The sequence below is a fragment of the Protopterus annectens genome, chromosome 3.part1, assembly GCF_019279795.1.
Source record: "Protopterus annectens isolate FY-2018-M chromosome 3.part1, PAN1.0, whole genome shotgun sequence".
Lineage (NCBI taxonomy): Eukaryota > Metazoa > Chordata > Ceratodontiformes > Protopteridae > Protopterus > Protopterus annectens.
The window spans coordinates 1640164752-1640190716 of NC_056732.1; positions in this window are offsets into that span (position 1 = coordinate 1640164752).

A 25965-nucleotide genomic window follows, 5' to 3' on the forward strand; every position below is an offset into this window, starting at 1 on the left:
TGAAAGGTTAATATTGGCGGCCCAAGATAGTGGGCTACATACACGATGGTTTACTAAGTCTACTGAACATGTGGGAGAAATAGATATATGTAGGTTTTGTGGAACCGCATTGGAAACAGTCACACATCGTATTGCTGGTTGTGACTCTCTTACGCAGAAGGACTGTATACTGAAAGGCATAATAATGTGGCGAGATTGTTGCACTGGAGATTGTGCAAACATTATGGTATTGAAGTGGCTGAAAAGCACTGGAAACATGAGACACAGAGAATCATAGAAAATGATGAAGTTTACATCACATGGGATCACCCAATACCAACAGTCAAAAAGATAGATGCTAGAAAAATGGATATAGTTGTCCAAGAAAAGAGGATAAAAGTAGCATTGATCATTGAAATTGCCACACCTAGTGACTACAGTGTCTTGCATACAGAGAGACACAAAGTCATAAAATACCTTGATCTGCAGGCAGAAATGAGAGCCATGTGGAAGAAAGATACCCAGACAGTTCCAATAGTAGTAGGAGCAACTGGTCTTATAAAAAATAATTTACAGTCGTATTTAGATATGTTACCAATTCATGTAACACCATACGAATTGCAGGAGGAGTCATTACTGGGCACATTGCGGGTACTGCAAAGAGCACTTTTGGCTAACATCAAAGAGTGAAACAATACTAATTTCATGAACTTTAATCGTACTCTGACTTAGGAATGGGGTCCATTCCCGTCATGGTATTAGAAACCCAAAAGACTTGGAGAAATAAAAACGACAGAGATCAAATATTAATACAGTTGAGTTTGCCATTGTGTAAGCTTTAAGATGAAATCTTTTAAAAACTTGTACATACCATGATTTTGGAATTATTGATACAAATATGAACAATATTTGACACCTACAGGCATCAGTAAGTTAACTGCCGATGCACCTGAAGGCATAGCTTGGATGTAATGAATTGCAACTTTTTCCTAAAGTACCTTTTGATCTCATGATAAGTCCTACTTTTCTCCCAATGGCTTTAACCCCTTTGCCATTTTCCTCAACACTAAATCAGACCCTTCTATGCAAAATCTCCTTAACTATCTCCTGATACAAATAAAATATATAATGCCTGCAAATGATCTTAAGATGAGAAAGAATAACCCAAGCTTATACATATTGCCTTTCCAACCTTATTAGCTAACCTGGAACTAAGGAATAATAATAATCCTTAGTAATTCATAGTAATCCATAATAAACCATAGTAATCCATAGTAATCCATACAGCAACTGTTATCTTCCGACAAAAAACAAAGAACTCAATGCTTAAAGGAAGTCTTCTAATTAACCACACCTTTGTAAAAGTTTAACCCAGGTTACCATGTGCAACATCCTGATTATCTATAAATGTAATAAGAAAGTATAAAATAATAAGTGAAGTAAAACAATAAACTAATATGACATCACAGAGGCATGCACTACCATCCTCTGTTCCTGAAGACCTTATTATTTTTTCACCCAGTATGTCCATCCCCTGCCACCCTAAAAAATAATATTAATCTTACTTAGAGGCAGGTGGTGTAGTATTTCAAAAGAGATTTAAAAACCGTATACAATAACTGAGGACCCCCCCCCCCCCAGCCAAGCACATTAATATTGACATTAATATTAATTCCCAAGGAGACACTTTCTACTACCTGCTGCTAGGGGAACAAAGGCATGCATGAGCAATGTTACATGTTCATAGGTTCATAGTTTCATAGATTAGTAAAAGGCTAACTGCCCTTCTGGGCCATTTTTGAGCCTAGACAATTACCCCATGTGAGAATCAAACCCTGTAACTTGCCTCTGTAAGGTAAATACCTTAACCATTATGCCAACCTCCCAGATGTAGATAGATAAATAGGTGTGTGTATGTCTGTGTGTGTGTGTGTGTGTGTGTGTGTGTGTGTGTGTGTGTGTGTGTGTGTGTGTGTGTGTGTGTACGTGTATGCATGCATGTGCATGTGTGCGCGCGCGCGTGTGTGTTTGTGTGTGTGTGTGTGTGCTGGGCAGACCAGATTTCCATATTTCCGATAATAGTCATCACTTCAACCTTTCCAGGAAGGCTAATGAGATAACATCTCTAGCATGCTCTGTCTCAGCATGGGACTTCCAGACACTGGCCAGTGGTTACTGCACCTCCTGCATGATTTGAACAGGGGCCATTTTCATGATGTTCAAGTCCACCTCAACTGGCTCAACTGACTGAACCAGAGAAACAGTGTCTATATTGTAAGATTCTTTCATATTACCAAACCCTTCACTCCCTCACAGTGTATGAGCTAAGCATCCATATAAAGGAGCCTTCTTTCCCCCTTCTATCTGTCCTCTCAGACTTTCAGTCACTACTCAAAATGTCACCAAAGCTGAAGATGGAGACACAGACTGACTGGTAAACTATGAGCCATGCCGTATATCTCAGATTTTGCTAAAATAGTCCCTTTCACTACCATTAACATAGCTTTTGTTAAAGTCAGTTTTCATTCATAAAATTACTCCCCATTTTGTATATAAAACAAAAAAGAAATATCCCTTTTTTGCATTGCATAAGTGTGAAACCGTAACAGATAAGATCTCCATTCCCTTAAAGGTTAAACATAAATAGCTTGAAAATAAACCCAGAACAGAGACAGCATACCTATTTTGAGACTAGCAGGATCACAGAGCTATGGTAGACTCCTTAATGTTTAAGGAGTGATGAGCTACAAGCTTTCACAAATGCCTCTTCAGGTCAAGATATAAAATGTAATGAATGCAAACCATTTATATAAAGCAATTAGAAGAATCATATGTTTAACATTTAAAAAGTCACATGACAACATTTAAAAACGTATGCCTTTTTTAAAAACTATAAAACAAATGTATGAACATATATCAAAGTTCATTTTTTTTTTTAATTTCTACAAATTGCCCAGAAAAATGCATTACTGAACATAGTTAAATGATCCATTTAAAACAGCTAACATTCTGTTACTAAAGCAGAACTTATAAAATGCCCCAAATTATGACTATAGTATGCGCAGATATTTAGGAGACCCTTTATTTTTTGTACCAGTGAAACCGGTAAATCCACTTTGCATCTAGGCCCTTTGTGCACATATAAAATTTAAGTCATACGATGAACAGGTACATAAACACAATCAGAGATGCAGGGAGTATAGATTACCCCAGGGTAAGAGTAGAATGCTGTCTTCACTTTTTTGTTTCTTACAAAAAAGGCCAATTAACTAAAATCCACCGTTATGAAGCAGTTAAAAGCAGTCCAAAACTTTAAAAGTCACTACTAAGTTATAAAAAAAATAAATAAATAAATAACCAGTCTTAGTTAGCCATTCTTTCAGATATTTTCATCTAATTGCATAATTTATTTACTTATTTATTGCTTATGTTTACTGGCTAGTTCTGACTGGGTAATGAAACTCCTTTTCAGCAGAGGTCCAGAGAGAAAAGCTCCACATATAAATGTTAATATAATTGCAAGACAATACAGTAATACAGATTAAGACAATAAATGTAACCGTAAAGAAAATATATCTATTAAAATAGTTACAAGACACTACAGTAATACAGATTGCACCTGTCATGTCACTGATACTAAGACCAGAATCAATGGTTAGTATTTGTATTATTTTGAGAAAGAGAGATAAACAAATGTTGTGAGGTAATGAAAGACAGAAGTATTGTGCATAGCACTGAGTAGTTGAGAGTAATATATTTCATTGAGATTAGTATCCCTAGTAACAGATAAAACAAGTAATTGGAGGTGTATAGGGTAAAAGGAAGAAATAATATTAAATAAAAATAGAGGGGATGAAACAGTATTACTCTTTTGTGATACATTTAATGTAATGAGTATAAAACTATCCTTGGGAGGAGCACCACTGACATAGTCATTTTTCTGTCAAGGAGGATTGTTGCTGTGTTTTGAAGGAAATTTTAGAAAAAGTTTACCTTGGAGTGAGGATTGGAATTCCAAATTTTGGAGAAGTATTTAGAGAACCTGCTAAGTTCTTTGATTTGGAGGTATGCTGTAGGAGTTTATCAGTGAATTAAAGTGATCTAGATTGATTGTTCAGCTGAATGAGGTTGACAAGGGATGGACATTTGTTTTGTGGATAAGGTTCTTATGAGAAGTTAGGAGTACGAACGAAGATGGCGGAGTTCTGACCAATGCAGTTGTCTGAAAGCTGTGCAGTGGTGAGTCCTATAACTAGAGACAGTAGCAAATCTAGTAATCTTATTGTAGCACTGGTCCTTCTTGATTGGTAGTGAGGATTGTAAGTTAGTGAGGCTAGGAGCAGAGTATAGGTATGAGAGCCGAAAGAGATTGAAGGCAATATTTTTTCTTGCTGAATTAGTGAGAAAAAAGTTTAATTCTGTTGATGGTTCCAAGCCTTTGATGTGTTTTTAATGTGTTTTGTGTGTTAGTCAAATTTTAGATTGTCAATCCACATATATATGCCCAGTAATTTGGTATGAGGCACTTGTTCATTTTTTTATGGTTGATAGTGGTAATGGACAAAGAACATTTCTGAGTGTTTAGATTTTTGGGAGTGAAAATAATAGGTTTTGTTTTTTTTTTGGGGGGGGGTTGAAAAATAACTGTAATCTGTTGTGCCATATCTCTATTGAATTGAAGGAGTTTTGAGTTATTTTTTGTAGGCTGTTTAGATTTTAGGCCAAGCAGGTTAAAGTGGAGTTCTCAGCAAACTATATTAAAGAGGCTTTTGTGGTAATTGTATAGAGGTCATTGATGACTATATTAAAAAGAACTGAGCAAAGAATCAAACCTTATAGGGAGATAGGAGGGTAGATTATTTTGCCATCTAGCTGTTCTGTTTGAGGTCTTTCAGACGGGTCTTCTTCTGAATTTCAAAGTTTCAAAACTTCGAATGTCTTATAAAGTTTTCAGACTTCAAACCATTTAAATGGAGATCACCATACAGCATGGAACAGTATATTTACTGTTTTCCTCACTGCCTCAGAGTTGGTATATTTAATTAGCAGGGGCACACCACGTGGGAGGTAAAAAAAAAAGTTTTTTTTGTTTTTATGTTTTATTTTATTTTATTTAAATTTTAAAGTTTCAAAACTTCAGTCTTATGGTCTTGACCATAAGAAATTTGAAGTTTTGAAACTTCAAAATTTAGAAGTAGACCCCTATCAGACAGGTAACCGTGGAAGCATGTCAATGAGTGGACATTGACTCCTATGTGGGCTGGTTTTATATTAAGATAGGACAAGAGAGACAGTGATAAAAGCTTTGGCTAGATCAAGAAAAAAGTCTGATGCATCATTGCTTTTATTTCTGCTTATATTAGCATTAGTGAAGTTCAGCAGGGCAGTAGTGCTACTGTGATGGGGCAGAAACCATGGTGTGATGGTGATAGGTGTGGGAATTGTATAATGAGGTTGAGGATTTACATCTGCATTTTTGTACTATTTTGGATGGGGGTAATATTGGTGTAGGTCTATAGCTGGTGATGTTGGTAGAGTCGCCACCTTTGTGAAGGGGTAGAATGTTATATTCTTTCTAAAGTAGGGACATGCACTATTCTTTGATAGAGTGTTTAATTAAAAATGGATACTGTGGAGGCTATTGCATCAGTAGCAATTTTGAGGTATTCAGATGGGAGATTGTCTGGTGATAGGGATAAAGGTTTTAACTTTAAGAAAACTCTTTTGATGAGTGAGGTAGAGACTGGTAAGAGGAAAAGTGTGTTAAGAGTCTGTAGTTGAGGGAGCTAAATTATTAATTAAGACAGTGACTGAGCTGATGAAGTTAATAAATTAAACTTCCAATTTCAATTCTAATTTCAAAACTCACAAAATTATTGTGCTCCATTTAAAAAGCAAAATAAAGCTATGATTTCCTTGAGGCATGTACTGTTTCATTATGCTGTATACATCACTTCTTCCAACCATGTCCAGTGCACTTTTGCCCATTCCAAGTCCATTCCAACCATTACATTTATATAACAACATATTACTGCTCTTTATATAATTAAATGCCATGTGTTGTCCATTCCTGAAAACAGTCAGGAAGCACCTGGCTTACAGGTACATGGCAGTTAGTGACTTGCTTCCTATGGTACAGGGTTTGATTCCCTCACCTCCATTTGCCTAGTGAATAATTCTGTGCAAGTCACATAACCAAGCAGTGCTCCTGGGATGTATCTGAAAACTGTCTATATAGATCAGTGTTCTACCCTAGTTAATAAATGCAAATAAATAAATGCTACCACATACTTTATCTGTATAAAGCTACTTCATAATAATCAAAGTTAAAGAATGTGTTTAAAGAAAGCCAATCGTAACAATCTGTATAAAATCAATATTTATAATACTCACCTGAGCCCTGCTTAGTTTCTGTATTCTTTACTAGGAACTGTCTTGTCAGTTAAAGGCTATTTCAACATTGCATATTTTTGCTCACATCCAAACATTATTCTGTTACACACCTTAACAGCACCTTATTTGGAGTCATTAGCACAGATGAATGACTTGTCTTACACAAAAGTTCTTCATCAAAAAAATTGAAATGGTTCAGATAACTCTCATCCATGGTGACCATTGCTTTCTGCTTCTATGTCTTAGTTTGACACTAATTTGTTTTATGATCTGTGACTGACCAGTTCTGGCTGACAGACTTGTACTGACAGAAGCAAGATGTGTATTTTCCATGGGGACAGAGCACACTTGTTTTTCCTTTTCTTTAAATACTTTCTTTGTCTAAAAATATTTCTCCTCCTGGAAAGAGTACTTCCAGCAACTTCTTTATAAATAAAACCCTACAGAAGCTGCATTACTCCAAACACATACATACAGTGATAGAAGAAGAGGAACTCACCCTCAAAGTAAGAACAGCACTAAGGAAAATGAAATCAGGAAAAGCAGCAGGCTGAGATGAGGTCACAGCAGATATGATAAAGATGATGGGTGAGATAGGGAGAAATGGCTCCTGAAGGTACTCATAACAGTACAGAGAGAAAGGTTTATCCCAGATTACTGTAGAATAAGCATACTCGTGCCAGTGTACAAGAACAAAAGGGGAATTCATAAATGTGGGCAGTACAGTGGTATCAAACTTTTGTCACACTGCATGAAAGTTTTTGAGAGGGTGATTGCTAAATGAATATGCACAGTACTAGAAAGTAAGATGGAGGATGAGAAGTCCAGATTCAGATCAGGATGCTGCACAACTGACCTCATATTTGCAGTGAGCAGATAAGAAAAAGTGACAGATAAGGATAAAGTCCAACTGGGCATTCTTAGACTTGGAGAAAGCATCTGACAAGGTCCCAAGGAATCTGACTTGAGGAAACCTGCAGTAGTCTGAATTCACAGAACCAGTGGTAGAATTAGTGAAGACTATGCACAATGACCCAATGACTCAATTGTGTACAGGTTCAGACTCAAAAAGGGGATCCCAGTGGGAGTGAGTGTGTACGGGGGTTCATCTCTGAGCTCACTCCTGTTCATACTGGTGATAGACTAACTTGGCAATCAGATAAGAGGGTACAGATGAATAAAGCTGCTGTATGCAGACAATGTGGCATTGCAGGCAGACTCTGAACAAGAACTTCAGCAAAGGATTGGGGTACGGAATGCAAAGCTGAAGGCACATGGGTTGAAACTGAGTACAAATAAGATAGTTGTAATGGCAACAAATTGGGTAAATTTGAAGAAGTTGAAAAGTGAGATAGAATGGAAAATAGTGGAGTAAGTTCACAGATTCAGGTACTGGGGGGTGAGGAGCAGCAAAGTCTGAATGAAGATATCAAAGCTAGATTTAGAGAGTATGCAGCCAATTGACACAGAGTGTTGGGGAAATGTATGACAGAAGAATGTCAAAAAATGCTGAAAATTAAGGAGTACAAAACAGTGGTTTGACCAGTACTACTGTATGGTGCAGAAACCTGAGCAGTGAAGGCAGTGCAGTTGAGGAAGTTACAGTTGATGGAGATGAAGTGCATGAGATGAGTGGTAGGATGCACACTGTGGGACAGACAAAGAGATGAGACCATCAGAGCAGAAGCCCAAGTGGCTTCAATTGCAGAGAAGATCAAAGAAAATACAGTGATTCAGGCACATGTGTATGAAAGCAGAAGACAATCTGTTGAAGAAGATTCGGGCCACACAGAAAGAAGGCAAGAGGAAATGAGGGTGTCTAGCAAAACGATGGATGGATTGTGTGATAGAAGACCTGTGAGAGTCAAGCATGACTGTCAAAAAAGTGGGAGGCATTGAATCAAGAGAGACAGAGATGGTGACAGTGGATGCTACAGCCCAACCCCATGGAGAAATGGGAAAGTCGAGGGTTCATAATGAAGCAAACACTGCATAAATATCCTTTTTACAGATGTTGAACATTTTTTGAGGGGTAAACTTTACAGTTAGTCCATGCGCCCTGGTGGCAGGTGCCTTGCACTTTCATTGTGAACTGTTTTAAGGTTTAAATTCAACTATGCTTAACCCTTCAAGTTCAGCTAGGATGTTCTGGCTTATCATGACCCCCCCCCCCCCCAGAAATATTTTTTTCTAATATGCCACAAAAAGAATATTGATCTTACTTAGAAGCAGGTAGTGTTACCATTTCAAAAGAGACATAAAAACATCCCACAGTAATTGAGGAACCCCCCCCCATCAAAGCACATTAATATTAATTCCTCAGAACACTCTTGTTCACAACTGCTGCTATAGTCACAAAGTCATGCATGAGACATGTTGGGGGTGTGGTTCACTACCATTAACATAGCTTTTGTTGGAGTAGGCCTTCATTCCAAAACATTTGCCCCCATTTTAGGTCTAAAGAAAATATAAATGCTCCTTCTTTTACTGCCCAAAATAGGAAACAGTAACAGCTAAGTCCTTTATAAATGACTAGAAAAATAAAACCAGAAGTAAAGTAGTGGTATGGAGACAGCATAATATTTGTGAACATAGCAATACCTACAAAATGCCTTAAAATTCACCCTACTGAACAGAATTGAATAATGTATTTAAAACAGTTAGACATAGCACTGTATACTAAAACAGAACATATAAAACACATAGAAATATACTACACTCTCTACAGCTGTGTCAGTGTATAGGTACCTTTAATGTTTTATGCCATTTTTTGAGACATTTCTCATCTAGCTGCATAACAAAATAAACTCTACTTTTTACATAAAGCTGACAAAATGACTGACTTCCAGTAAGGCGCAGAATGAGTAAGGTCTCTTGGTTCACTGCTGCATTAAGAAGAATTGTTAAAAAATAAATTTTACCTAGCTGTTAGTCTGAAATCTCTAATTCTTTCCAAAGCAACTATATTTTCATAGTTTGATGCCATCAAAGCATGGAGGTCTGAAAAAACAATAAATGAAGGGAACCATTTGAAGTTGGGTGAAAACAGAGCAACAACTGCTTCAAGTGACAATATGCAGACAGAGGACCACAAAGGCAGTGAAGAGATAACCCTCAGGGATGTACTGATGGAAATTAAATCAATGAAGTCAAAGCAGGATTCCTATGTTAAAAAGAATGACAATGTGATGGGGGTATAACTGATGCAGTAAATGAGCACTTAGAAACTATACAAACAATCATTCAAGACAATGAACCAATAAAGGCTAAAGTGGAGGCAACAGATGCAAGTGTGGATCTACTGGAAGCCTCCCTGGTACAGATGGAAGCTTGAGATAGGAGGAAAATATTTGGCTGTCAGGGATTCCTGAAACTGTGGAAGAAAGAAGCTGTAAGGCATTTTTACTGAAGTTGGCAGAATGAACTAAAAATCCCAGAGGGGAGATACAGATTGAGCTCGCACATCTCATAGCATGGGTACCAGGAAGAACACAGCATGTCAGACCATGACAAATCAAAGTAAGTGTCTCCATATACGTTCTTTCTGTGCTGTGGAAATAGTGATTCCAACTTATGTTCGGGTCTGTTACAATCTTTGTTGATCAAGACTTTTGCCCAGCAACAAGCAGAAGAAGGGAAGCTCACAAAAGAAGCGGGATAATGGAATTCCCCTGAGATTAAGTGTTCTCACCTAGATAATGCTATGGTAATAGCAAAGCACCTAAGGGGTAGGAAGTAAGTGAAACATCCAATCTGTCCAAATGTTATCTCATCTTAAAGGCATAACGCAGGAAGTATTAAAACTTGGACTCAGCATGTATAGAGAAGCTTGTCAAGTTTTGTCTACACATGAAGCTGTTCAAAACTATGTCAGATGTTTCATACAAGGAAAGATAGCAGTGATACCTGAGGGAAACAGACTCCTCTAAGTAAATACAACAAGGAGATTGCTATGTTAATGCAAAGTAAGTTAATCGAGCCATTGAGTTTTGTAAACACATTAAATGTGAAGTAGAGAATGTTTCCTTTTTTTATTTGACATTTGTTTACCAGGAAAGTCTGACTGGGATAATATCCCTTTTTCAGTAAAAGCCTGAGGAGAAAAGTTCTACATTGATAGTTAAAAAAATGTATTACAAAACCTAATACAGAAGAACAATATATTAACCAAGTAAAAATTCAATTTCAGTTCATACAGTGTGAAGCTATGCATCTACTTTGCATGCTCAAAAGCCCATATACTCGAAAGTTATTTTCACGAGACAAAAATAATGAAAACTACAACCCCAAACCATGCATTTGTCCCAGATCAAGTAAACACTTGCCCAAAACTTCAGGAAAACACACTTATCTGAAATCTACTTACACCCCCCCCCCAACTATGTATATCAACTCCGGGATCACACCACAGTTGGGAAAAGGGCATATTTCCCCAGGTTGGGCAAGTATTTACTTGCCCTGGGGAAAAACTGCACAGTTTGGGATTTCAGTTTTTGTTATTTTTTTCTTGTGAAAATAATGTTCACGTTTATGGGCTTTCAACCAAACAAAGTAGACACAAACCTATACATACATAGTTCAAATATTTTGACAGATATAACAAGTTGAAAAAGAACATTTTCAGTTGTCAAAGTCTTTACAAGTTGCAGTTCATAAACACAGTGAGTACACTCTTTGTAGCAGAGATGACGAGATAATATAGACTGGGTAAAATTATATTTGTCTTTTAAGAAATAAAATTAAAATTATCTTAATTTTTAATCTTTTATCTTAAGCAATACAATTATTTTGAGAAATAAATTTGGCCTTCATCTTAAGAGTATTACTTTATATGGATGAAATGGAGAGGTAAAGTTAAGAGAGTATAAATTATGATACTGACAATTAGAATATTTAATTTTAGAACATTGAGTTTTGATTTTTTTTTTTTAGGTTAAACTGGTATTTTCTTCTCTTCAGTTGTGGGAAGAATAAATAAATGAATTAGGGAAACTAGTTGACATAGCTAAGAGCAAAAGGAGGTGGGGGAAATGAGCATCGAAAAAAAGTCTCACCACATCCCATAGAACAGAGGGATCCCGTCATGAAATGGGAGCATTGAAAGCAGAAGAGGTCATTGTACCCCTCTACTCATCACTCATCAGACCCATCATAGAGTACAACGCCCCATTTGGGATGTACCTTACAAGACACCTACAACTGCTGGAAAGATCACAGAAGTACCACACCAAGAGTATCACTGGCCTCAAACAGATGCCCTATGCAGCTCGACTGAAGAAATTACAGCTGTACTTGGTTGCATACTGCCTACTCAGAAGTGATCTCTGCCTGACATTCAAGGCCATGTCCAACCCAAAATTGATGGACATGCTCTACCTAAAGAAAACCTTATCCCCACGAGCCACACGCTCTAGGGATTTAAACCTCACCACAACAATAAATAGGACATGCTGGAGGGATAGATTCCTGTCCCAGAGACTTCCCATGCTTTGGAACAAGATCTCAATCTACATTAGGCAGAGCTCCTTGCTAACACTCTTCAAAAGAAATCTTGACAAGTTAATGGGAAACAGAAAGTTTATCTTGGGGATCACTTCAGTGGTTCTGCTGGACAGAGGCACAGGGAATTAAGCTAAGGGGGTGGCGAAAGCCAACACATTCTGGCTAGGTTTATAAATGCCTTGGGGCAGATAGCCTAGTACCTACCTATGAACCTATGAACCTAAGTGCATTTTATAGCACAGGAGGGGACACTGCCTTCAACTTTGAAGCATGGATTAAGTAGTTTTAGATGTGATGGTAAGGGAGAGGGGACATGGATAGGGAGGAGGAAAGCAAGTAGTAGTAATTATGGCTGCTAGGAAATTGCAAATTAAAACAGAACTGGCAATTTCTCAAGGAGATGGGGGCATAATATTATGGAAGGGTAGCATAGGTACTATACTCTTTACTCTGCTCTCATCATGCATATGCCCTCTGGACAAAAGGTGGGTAGTAAACAGAAAATATTACAATATCAGAAAGAGGTTTTAATTATGGCAGGGGATTGGAACATGATCTTTGACAAAAATGAAAAGCAATTGAATGGAAAGGTGAAACTGAGAACTAGAGCTGAAAAAAATGGTACAGTGTCTATGTTAAAAGCAGTTCAAATTCTGAATTGTTGGACAGTATAACTCTCTATACTACTAATGGATAGAGGTAGCTCCTAAATGCTTTACCCCATACATGTGTCCTCTTAAATTCTGTATGGTATGATCTCAGTTATTCTTGTTAGTGACAATATATAATTATCGACCATGGGATCGATAAGGCCTATCTCTAATCAATGGGATAGGTTATATCAAGGTCAAAACAGAAAATTGAGTAGGTTTAAAATGACCCTCAAGGACAGATAGTCAAGTACTTGCCTATGAGAGTTGTATTTTCTGTTTGTGAGTAGCTAGTAGCTGTAGTATTGTTCCCCACCCACCCTACCTACCTTGGTCTTACACTTGGTGGCTTTGCAGTTGCCCGCCCCCCTACTGTAAATTTGATCTGGGACACTCCTCCCAGTCTAGTGTTATTAGCTCATTCTACCTAACACAGAGACAGCATTTGAAAAGGCCAACCCACTTAGTTTCTTAGCCATTAATTATATTCTGTTCCTCCTTTATCCCTTTCTACTTTATAAAAAAAAAAACACTTTGCTAGAATCTATCATTGCTAGAATCTCCATGTGTTCTGACTGAGTGTGCCTCTCAAACAATCTGGAAATATAGAGCTGATAAGTATATTTTTGGCACTTTTTAACTGTTCAGAGTTCTGCACTGTCTTAATGTTTGCTTGACCAAATTAATTTATATATTTTCTGGCATTGTTTTCTGATACTCTAAGTGCCTCAATTTTGTTTTTTTCCCCCATTTTACTGCTTTCTGCACATTTTTACTCATTTTTTTTTTAATTTAATTGCAATTATTTAAAGTGTATTTGTTTTAATATTGCTACACACTCAAGTGTGATAACTTACACTGCATTTGAATTGTTTTATTGCTGTTTTAGCTGCTTTTCTGTAAAAAAAAAGTTCTAAGCTTGTTTCCCACCTTACCTGTAACTAATGTAGTCCAGATACAGATTTGCTGTATCCAGGACTGTTTGTAAGCTTCTGAGCCCCCCTCCAAGGCTTTCTGTGTTGGAGGGAAGCCTTCTAGCTTATCAGTGGGAGTGGTAAGCACTAAGTAGCCTATCTACCACAAGAGGAGTGGTTTCTGGCTCAGAAATTGTAGTTTAGTGGCCGTTTGGGAAGTTTTTCCATCCCCTTCAACTTTCTGGTTTAAAAGCCCACGTTTGCACTTGTTTCCCACCTTTCCTGTAACTAGTCTAGTCCTGATACAGATTTGCTGTATCCAGGGCTGTTTGTAAGCTTCTGAGCCCCCCAAGCCTTTCTGTGTTGAAGGAAAGCCTTCTAGCTTATCAGTGGGAATGGTAAGCACTAGGTAGCCTAGCTACCATAAGAGGAGTGGATTCTGGCCAAGAAATTGTAGTTTATTGACTGTTTGGGCAGTTTTTCCATCCCTTTCAACTTTCTGGTTTAAAAGTCCACGTTTGCATGGGTTTGCGCTTGTTTAAGCTCTGCTCAGTGGTGCCAAGCAGAAGTAAACTATTACTGGTGCCAGAAAGTCGCTTTTCAGTTTTTCCCTTAGATCTTTCCAGTTCTTTCTCTCTCTTGCACTTCAAATAGCCTAATCACTTTGCACTTCAAGAGGTTTTTGTACAATTATTATAGCACACCTAAGAGCCATCAGCCCTAGCCATTCTTCATGGAAATAGCTCCAGTACTTAGTAGTTATGACCACCCCTCCTGGCTTGATTAAAGGGCAGTTCCCTGTGCTTTTTCTTATTAACCTGGTGCACTTGGGCATTCTGAAGCAGTGTAGCAACTGCTTCATCTACACAGACAACCCTCTCCTCTTACTTTCCAACACTCAGACTTGTGAGAGATGCACTTATATCACCAAATTGAAAGCTATGCACTCTCTAGCCAAGACCGGACTAACTGGTCAAAAGGAGAAGGTCAACACCTGCACCACACCACATGGAACACATAGCCCTCCAGAACACCCACTATCACAGCTTTCATATAAAAACACAAACCACAGACCCGCTTTCATGGAGGCACTCAACAGAAATTTAACCAAACAGCAGAGACCTCCACGACAGAAATTCACCCGACCACCACAACACAGCACAAACCACAGGACACGTAGCTCACCTCCACACTGTGCCTCTCAACCTAAGCCCCTAAGGCTAAATAACTTGCCCAATATACTAATCATGGATGACTCAATAATGAGGCACACAGATGTCCCACTCACTAGGTTGAATAAGTAGAAAGTAACAGTCAGCTGTCTATCAAATACCAGAATCTGACACATAACACACTCACTCAGGTCACTCCACAACAAGTACAAGCATGATTCTGTCATTGTCCATGTGGGTGCAAATGACCTGAGATGCACCTCCCTGGACTATATGAAAAGATACATGGTGGAGCTCTCGTATTATGTGGCCCAGGCACAGGTATGACACTAGCCCTGAGCAGTATCCTACCATCACCCAGAATGATACCACAGTACAAACAAAAAAATGGAACAATTGGCTAAGTTTCTGGTGTCTTTCTAAGGGGATCCAGTATCTGTCTGCTTAGGATGACATATCTGACAGACCTCGATGCTTTGCCAGAGATGGCCTGCATCTGTCACCCCTGGGTTTCCCGGTACTGGCTAAGGCTCTTGCCACCCTATAGTGCCTCTTTTAGGTGGTGTTCCAAAGACCAAATTACCACTGTAACAGCTGTACATAAATGCAATCTAAGGGTCATGCTGCTCAATGGTAGAAGTCTAAATCTCAAGATACACTCGCTTGAAGCACTCCTTGCTTGAAGCACTCCTCAAAATGGAGAACATCAACATTTGCGCTGTAATGGAGACCTGGTTTAAAGCGGCAGAAAGCACCCATGTGCTAGCAGGCTATAACTCGTTCCACCTCTTTTGGCCCCAAAACATGGACCGAAGCTCCAAAGTCAGTGGTGTCTCCATATTCAAAAAGGATATGCACACCTCCCGACTAATAGCCCAGAATAATGCATCTGAGATACTTCAGGTAAAACTAACATTGGGTAAGACTACAATCCAGGTCATAGCCTGCTATAGGTCCCCAACCATGTCCCTAGACTCTCACTCTATGTTCCTAAGCACCCTGGAATCTATCAAGGTCCAACCCAACACTCATACTAGGAGACTTCAACTACCCCTCCATCAACAGGGAAAACTACTCAAGCACCAATGCACTGGCCCAATGCTTCCTGGAATTCATCAATTCCAGTGCCCTGGACCAGCTCATTCTTTCCCCTACTATCGGGAGTAACATCCCTGACCTGGTTATTACTAACATGGGCAATTGTTGCTCTATACCAATAGTCAATTCCTCCCTGGTTAGATCCGACCACAAACTAATCACCATGGAAATCCACATATCACACACATACACCCCCCCTTCCCCAAGGTATCCACCATGAAAAACCTCTCCAAAGCTGACTTTGGACTCCTTAAGAAACAGAGGTGGCTAACTTGATGGCACCCAAGCCAGTGGAAAATAGATGCATGACTGCCAGATTATACACCAGTGTACTGTATGAACATGTACATAAATGCATAGAACTAGCTATACCCAACAGAACCAACACGCTCTCCTCAAAAAAGATGAAGCCTGTCTGGTGGTTGCCTGCCATTAATAAACTCTACAACAGAAGGAAGAAACTATTGCAGAAAAAGGTGAAGTCCCAAGACTGGAAAAATTCCCTTATTAGCCTAAACAAAAAGTAGAGATCCCTCATCAACACATCCAAAGCCAGCTATGAAGGCAGAATTGTGGCAGACATTAAAAACAACCACAAATACTTCTTTAGTTATATCAAGAATCTCCATGGCAATACGCAGATTTGCTCTGAGTTACTGCACAATGGTACCTACTATACTGAGCCAACAGATATTGCCAACATACTGGCTGACAGATTCAGTGCCAACTTTACTCCTTTTCCCCCTAAAGGACCAATCTCAATACCTGAAGAATGCCAGGCACCTTGCATTACTGCAGCACAGGTTAAAGCTGCATTGTCTAAGGCCAAGAATACAGCTTCCATGGGACCCAACAATATCCCTGGCTGTGTTCTACATGAATTACAAAGTGAACTGGCACAACATCTGTGTGCTCTGTTCACTCACACCCTTAGCACACCTTGTCCCTATCGAATGGCGCACTGCTGCAGTCATCCCTCTCCATAAATGAGGCGCAACTACAGACCCTGGAAATTATCGCCCCATTAGCCTGATGAGTCTGATATATAAGGCCATGGAGCGAATCCTCATGGACCTAATTAACGAGGATATAGGGAATCTCCAAACTCTAGATCCCATACAATTTGGCTTTGTGAAAGGTAGATCATGCCTGCTTAACCTGGTTGACTTCTCTGAGTCAGTAATCAGTCACTAGAGTGGTGGATGAAGTTAAGGCAGTTCATACAGCCTACCTCGATCTGGCCAAGTCCTTTGATACCAGTCCTCACTTAGGAATTATTGATAAACTCACCAAACTAGGTATCAATCCCTATATTGTTACGTGGGTTGCAAATTGGCTCACAGCTAAAACCCACAGTGTGAAAGTAGTGGACTTTCAGACTGCTGGCCAGTAATGAGTGGAGTCCCACAGGGATCGGTCCAAGGTCCTCTCCAGTTTGGCATCTATTTCTCAGAAGTCCAGGCCAACAGGGAGGGACTCTGGCTGACCAAATTCACAGATGAGTGCAAGCTGGGAGCCATTATTAACTCCCCAAGTGATGCAGACATCCAACAGAAAGTACTCACTGAGACCAATGACTGGTGTCGAAACCATGGCCTTAAGCATAATGCCAAAAAATGCGTCATGATCCTCTTTGGAAAAAACTCAGTTCCCACTAATTACCACATTGATGTGAGCCCACTGAACATTGAAGGCATTATATAAGATCTGGGGACACGGGTTAACAGCAACCTCTCCTTCAACCACCATATTGCCACTGTGGTCAGAAAGTCCTTCTATGTGGCACATCTCATTACCTAGGGTTTTGCATCCAGGAAGAAAGAGGTCATCATTTCTCTCTACTCTTCCCTCATTAGACCAATCATAGAGTATAATGCCCTATTTGGCATGTACCTCACTGGGCATCTGCAACAGCTGGAGAAGCCACAAAAGTACCTCACAAAGAGGATCCTAGGCCTTAGACACATATCCTACATGGACAGACTCAAAAAAACTCCAGCTATTCTCTGTCTCATATCATCCGCTAAGAGGTGATCTCTGCTTGACTTACAAAGCCATGTCTGAGCCAGCTCTGTTAGAAATGCTACATCTAAAGAAATCCCAATCCCTCCACACCACATGCTCCAGAAACCTCAGCCTCATTTATTTATTTATTTATTTTTTATTTTACATTTGTTGACCGGGCTAGTCCAACTGGATATATGTCCATTTTCAGTAGAGGCCCGGGGAGAAAAGCTCCATATGTTGTACAAGTTCACAAAAAGGCATGAAAATAATTACATGAGAAACAAAGCAATTTAAACATATGATTTAAAAAGATAAAATAAGATACTAGAATTTACCAAAATCAACAGAACATGCTGGAGGGACAGGTCCATAATCCAGATACTGCCCATGCTCTGGAATAGACTTCCCATACATGTAAAGCACAGCACCTCACTAGCCCTCTTCAATAGAAATCTTGATGAGTGGATGGAAAATAGAAAGTTCACCCCGGGGATCACTCCATTGGCTATACTTGATAGAGACACTGAGAACTAATGACGAGCGGCACAATGCCAGGACACTTCTATGAGCTAGGATTATAAAGGCCTCAGGGCCATTAGCCTAGTACACACCTATGAACCTATAATATTACATGATGAAAGGGCAGACCCAGGATTTACTTTTCATAGTCCAGCATGGAAACAATGGTCAGAACAGATAAACTGTGTACCTTAATAGATCAGAGAAAACTAGTAAAATTGGCAATGGACCCAATTGTTTATTTGCACCACTCCCCTATACAAGACATGCTTGAAGTAAAGGGGAGGGAAAGGTTGTCTAGACAGTGGAAATTTCTAGTAGGATGGCTGAATAATGAAATATATATAGAGGGCGGTTACAGGAATGTTTGATGAAAAGGATTAAGGGCTTCAATGAGACTGATAATAAACAAGGATAACACTAAAAACACTAAAAGCAATAAACACATATAGAAATCCATTAACATTTATTATAGGTCCAAGGTGGGGGTGGATAAGGAAATAAAATATCAATGAATCAGATTAAAACCTACCTATGAAGCTGTGAGGAATAAAGCATTTAAGGTAGCCTGGAACATGCTAAATAATAACTTGGAGAAGTAGAAATACTAAACGTGGATTTGGAACAATAGGTCTAAGTGTTACATTGACATGTGGCATCACATCTTTTGTATAAAGGGCAGTCATTTTAGGATATGTCAGGGAGGTGGAGGAAGATTTAGCTGAAAACAACAAAGAGAGGTTTCCTATGGGAAGCAGAAAAAAAACTAGAATAAACTGCAATAAAATATTAGTGAGGGAGCATGAGGGAATAGCAGTGCTAGAACCAGAGAAGTATATTTAAACAATGTAAACTCCATTTATAATCAAAGCAATAGACTCCAGATAACCAAGCAGATAGGTGACCATGTTTCAGGTTAGAATTAATAGGAGGATTCAAAAAGATTTTTTGGAAGCACTATGGGGTAGTGACTCCTCCTCTGGATCCAGTAGCTACAGGGTGAAAAAACTCTTTAATAAGAGTATGTTAAAGGTCTGGAAACAAGACATTCTACCCACAGATATGGCCATGAGCAGGGCACTACAAGATAAGATTGCAAAAGGATGGAGAGCCAGGAGACCCAGATTAAATATCAGCATGAGCCGTTTGTGGGAGGCCAAGTCATATCATAGGAGGAGGCCAGACAGATGTTTAATATAAAGGCTGAACTGGCACATTTATTTGGAGCATTAGTAGAATGAGCAAAAAACATGCAATGGGCAATACTTAAATGGAAAAAGTGGCACTAAATGGTTCACTGGGTAATGGACTGGAGAGACCATGGGGTACAGAATAAGGGGTTGATATCCAAATTATATGAGGAACATCAGGGGTGCAAAAAAGGAGGAAAAATGAAAGAACTAGTGAACTTTTGGGCACAATTGTTACATGTGAACAATGAGAAGGAACAATGATTCTGAATATGGAACGAGCTATGGCATATTAAATGTAGAAAGTTTAGGATATTCACTTGGAAGTGTTGCATAAATATTTCTGTTATCCTGAAATACTTGGCAGGCTTTTCCTAGGTCAGGCTGCACAATAATAGATAGAGAACCAGGCAAGGGCTGGTAGGAGACTAGATAGATATATTCAGTTTAACACAATATAAGAAAGAGGTCAACAACCTGATCATAAGCATAGACAAAAATAAGACAGGGCTAGCAAAGGAAAGATGGTTATTAGGCACACATTTTAATTGGGAGGAAAGGTGAAAAATGAGTGACTAATCAAGGTTGTATTAGTAGTATTGAAAAAGATGGAGGTTGTGGAAACAAACAAAAGCTTTACTAACAGCCATGGAAAAGTATATAACCCTTGAAGAACAGCTGACCAAAGAAGAAATCCAGTGACAAGAAAACAGGAACTGTGACATACTCATACCAATAGAGAACCTGGAGACTAAAATCAAAAGTGAGTTTAGATAAGGGGGAGCCAGCTCTCAGAGGATAAGAGGGAAGGGGTGATTAGAGAAATGCATACAGCTTTGAAAGTAAGATTTGTAAATAGTTAACATTATTTATATTATTAAGACTTGGATTATTTACTGGTGCTCATAATTTAGAAGTAGGGTAAGTATTTGTTAGAAATAAGGTGGAACTTTCCCTTAAAAGAATACAGTGGATATGGTAGGACTTTTGTTTGCATTTCTTCCTTTTCAACAATAGGAAATGATTTGGTGCCAGATTATTTCAGTAAAGGATATTTTTAGTGTTAATGAACGGCCTTTCTTTCCAACAACTGTAATGTTAATGAGATCAATATTTGTGGGGAAACTGTATATAATAAAGTAGATAACAGCCTGATTGGGCTGATCTTTGCTATATAAGATGGGTCAGATGAGTTGTTTCACTAAACAAACTCTGTTTCCTAATGAAAGTGCACCATGCATGCGGACTGCATGCTAATGTATTTGTGGTTATAGTTGATCAACAAAGCTGTGTGCATATAAAAAACTCACAAAATGATTGTGTTCCATTTAAAAATCTTATAATGTTTGCAGTTTTGTAATACTGCACAATGATGTATACAGCATGTCTTTAGAACATTTCCAGACTCATTCTTGTCTATTATAACAATTGTTGAAATACAACTAAGCTGTACATTTATACAACAGTATATTATTGATGTTAATATAGTTAAATACAAACTATTGCCTTATCTACTCCTAAAAACAGTCAAGAAAGAGATGGCTTACAGGTAAATAGCAGAGAATACGCTGTGTTCTGTGGCCTAGGGTTTGATTCCCTCAACCTCCATTTGCCTAGTGTAGGACTCTGAGAAAGTCACTTCACCAGACAGTGCTCTTGGAGTCTGAAAAAGGTCCAGTGTCTTTCCCCAGCTAATAAATACAAATAAAGAAATACTTCCTCTCAATGAAATAATCAAAGTTAAATAATATGTTTTAGAGATGCAAAATGTAAAAATCTGCATAAAAACATTATGAACAGTAGTCATTTGGACATCAGATATGTTTTTCTGCTGCTTATTACGGCATGCCTTGTCAGTTAAAATCTATTTGAGCAATGTAGATGTGATCCTTTTCCCTTCCAACTTTAACAGCATTTTCTGATTGCAATCATGCCAACATTTATGTTTTACACCTTGACAGCCCCTGGTGAGGAATCATTAATGCAGAAGGATGACTTGGCATCAGCAAACCTTCCTTATAACCAAAGCTGAAGCTGTCGTGATAATATAGTTCTTTCATTACCTTTCTTTTCTGCTTTTGTGTATTAGCTTCAAACTAGCTTGGTCTAGTGTCTATGACAGACAAGTTCTGCCTGACAAACGTTTATTAACGCAGGAAAGATGAGCGTTTTCAATGGGGACACAGCACACTTGTTTTCCCTTTTCTTTGGAAATTATATCTTTGCCTGGAAATCTTCCTCTTCCTCATGCCATCACATCCTATCCATAGAACAGTAAGTAGGTTTTAATTCTGCTCCCTCCAATTTAAAGCCTAGACAGAGGACAAATGTCCTCTGTCACCCTACAGCCTTGATATCCCTTTACGACAGTCCAGACTTCATCCAATGAATGGAAAACATACCACTGATTGTTTACCACCACCATCACTCTGGCTAGGATCCTTTTTAACAATATTCCCTTTATTTGGGAGCCATTTATTAGATTTACAACAATGACATTTATAAACAGCCTGTCACAGTTGGGCTTTGGATTCATTGTAGTCCTCACTTTCGGTGCTCTGTCAGCCATCCACTCTAGTTCTATGGGGGCACTGAAGAACAGCAACAGATTATTGTGAATGAATTCTGCTAAATTCCTATTTTTACTGTTTTGTGTATGCTGTAAGTTCTGATGCTTCCTTCTAGTTCTGCTTTCCATGTGATACAGTTTTCTTTTAAGTCTTAGCCTTTCTTTTGAGTCAATGATGTTTTTTTTTACTGTTCAAGAACCTGCCAGCATTATCTTTAATTTTAAATTGTACCTGATCTACCTCAATGGCCACTGCTGATTCTTAGCCTTGAGTGAATATTCTGAATTCTTATTGCCACATAGTCAAGAATCTGTGTTATTTTCATCAACAGTGATGGTATATTACTGTCATTGCAGCCCATATCTAAGGACTGTTCTTTATCCCTTGTGTCTTGTAAAACCATAAAGACAAAAAATGTAGAAGTAGATTAAAGAATAGATTTGCACCGAGCACACTGGAGCTCCAAGAAGACTGGACCACCATGCTGTGCTCCTAATCCATGCCCCTGTCCAATGAATTCTGTTAACTTTTTAATGATACAGGCATTTTAATCAAATTACAGCCCCTGTTCTGAGAATTATGTTAACTTTTTAACAATATAGGCATTTTAATCAAATTACAGCCTCCAGCCTGTGAATTCTGTCAACGTTTTAATGATATATGCATTTTAAGCAAATTACAGCCCCTGGCCCATGAATTATCTTACCTTTTTAATGATATAGGTGCTTTAATTAAATTACTGCCCCTGGTCCATGAATACTGTTAACATTTTAATGATATAGGCATTTTAATCAAATTATAGATAAAAGGTGTAAGATGTTCACTCATGCTGGTTAGCCCTAAAATAAAAAGAAACACAATTATTGAAATAATGATATATTGGGACCCATTTTGTACAAAGTACCTTGGTTAAATACTGAGTATTTATTTAAATGCAAAAACTGCATTAATACTTATTAATTAATTTTATAAAGGCATATATGCCTGTGCCTTTATGAATTAGTTATGCAATACAAAAACTGATGTAATGGTTCATAGTCTTCACAGATACAATATAAAAACATTGTTACAAGATTAATATATACAGACCAATTGAGTACAATAAAATAGAAGGGAGTGCACTCCTTCAAAGTTAGATATACATATGAAGAAAAAGAAGAAGGCAGCATTTACAGATACAACGTGGCAGACTCAAGAAAGACACAAGGAAAGTTTATTTCACAGAAAGGTGGTGGTTCATTGGAATCATTTTTCTAAAGGAGGCAGTAGCATCAAAAATTTGACAAAACTGTATGGGACAAACCAGTTAATTATTCTGCTGGATGGAGGAAAAGGAAATATGTATCTGGTTAAGTAGGACCTATTCCTTATCCAGATGCTAAAGAAATTGGGCTGAATCATTGAACCAAACAATCCTTATATGTGTATATATTATAATACATACAGGCATTAGATAGAGGAAAGTAAAACAAGAAAAGAACTGTATACAATATGTCACCTATAAACAATGTGCAATTTATCCTACCAACCACTGATGTGTCATAATTGCAGAAGGACAGTATTTAGTTTGATTTATTAATTTACTTGGTCTCATGGTAGGCGTACCAGTTTCAGCCTTTTGCTACCATCACCCATGGTGCAAAAACAACATCATTTATACTAAAAGAGTCTATCCAAAGTAGTCCATAAATGCAAATGGTAAAGATGATACTGTTTTGCATGTTGTACTGGAATGGTACATCTTAGCGAGGGACAATAGAATACTTTTAAGAGCAGTTTAACTTTGCATAAATAGATGCTTCAATAGAGAGTGCAGTAGAAAACAAGAGTTAACTCCACTATATCTCAAATTAAGGCCTTCCAACCCTAATTTTGTTTACTTTCAACAGCATGGATGCACCCAAATTCAGGATATTCTGAGTTACCACTACACAAAAATATCTTTTATAGTTCTGTATGCGTCACCTAACCTTTGAACAAGACAAATAAATAGCACTGTGACTCTGGTTGCTGTTAGAAACAGTACACCAAACATGTTTGGCAAATTCCAGACTTAATTTCTTAACCTGTCGCTTAGCTTCCTGAGCAATACTGAAGCAACATTTCTGTTTGCTTTGGAGACTGCAGAATGTTACACAAACAGGTGGAAGTTTGAGATTGACGTGCTGTGTTTTCACTGGGAAAATTAAGACTAACGAATGTAAACAGATACTTTGGAGACAAGTAATCACAAGATGACATAGCATGCTATTCATTTCCACAGAAGCTATTTCCACCAGTGTTAAGACTTGCCTTTGCTCACTGGTATCACGTTATGGTAGCTGCTGATGTGCAAACATACATGGATCATTATTTGTCTGACAGCAGCTGTAGAAGCTACTGCAGGAGTCATATTTCTGGATTTGGGTAGCAAAAATTTCACGTGGAGCTTATCACTTCATGTTATTTAGTACAGCTGATGGGACCACAAGATGGTTAAACGAATGATGAGTCTTCAAAAACATCATACTTAGTTCTAATATAATTTTAGTATATATTACTTTAACTCATTCCTTCCATGGGAGCTCAGGAAGTTTGCACTGTAACTTCCAATGGGTGGAGCCTAAGCTGTTTAATAGAATCAAATTATGCCCTCATATTTCAAACAAATGTTCATATCTCTGGAACCATAGGCGTTACTAAAGTATAAATATCAAACTCTTCAGCACAAACTATTTTTATAGTAATAGTATTCTTTAGGTTCTAAATCTTAAACTGTATTTTATAAGTCAAAGTAAACAAATATTAACTATTAAGTTTGTAATTTTTTTTAAACAATTTACAATATCTCAGCAACCACACATACTGCCAGCAGCATTTTGGTCATCCAGATCAGGGCTTTCAAGTTAGGCTAAGCAGTTATGTTTGTGCTACTTGATTGTCAAGATATTTAGAAAAATATAAAAAAGTTATGACAATATAAATAAATATTATATGAACAGCAATCAATATCTTTTTAACTGCACTAGACAGGCGTCAAATATCAATACAGTTGTGTTTGCCATCGTGTAAGTTTTAAGATGAACTATTTTAATACTTTGTATGTAGTATGGTTTTGGAGTTATTAATGCAATAGTTGACATCTACAGGTGTCAGCAGGATGCAACTGGAGAAACACCTGGACACGTCACTTGGCTGTAAAGTGGCAATAACTACTACACAGCTGGAATACAACACATGTCCTGTCTGAAGTTCTTTTCGATCACATAATTATTCTTGCAGGCATTTTATGTGCTTGAATTACACTGACTGCCTCTCTATACACTCACACAGTTATCTGTTAAATGTATTTGTAGCATTTTTCTTAATCTGACATGCTGTATAAGATTTTTTTTTGTAAAGTACTGCAATTCACTTATTCATAACTACTTATTAAAGTTAATTTTGTCTGCAAGTTCCAATATTTCATTATGCTTTAAGAAGTTCACTATTCAAGTACAAAAGCTGCATTAATTATGCAACATGGCTAAATCTATCCAAAATAAAATATATTAGTGTTGTTCCTGGTGATTGTTATGGAAGGTGGCGACAGAGTAACAGAATGCAGTGCGATTAACCACACAGCAAAGGATTTGTCTTTTTAAAAATTCTTGGAATTCATTCTTCTTTGGTTAAATGTCTGTTCAGGAAGGTTCAGAGGTTTCATTTGGCTTACCCCTAAGGTTGGGTGATGGGCAGATGTCACCTGTGTGATGCTTTATTGCACAGTCAGTGGCTCTTAAAAGCCCAGCTGTCAAGATCCTTCCTCTTTTATCAGCATGACATTTCATCTGCACGTATCTTCCTATTGAAATCTTAAGACTTGCTTTGCCGAGAGGCAAAAAACAATCCTGAAAATACTGGAGACAAGTGAATATTAAGCATCATTCTTATCCTTTAAACTTTTTCTTTGCCAGGGTTGAACCTTCTGCATCCCCAAGTAGGGCGGGCAT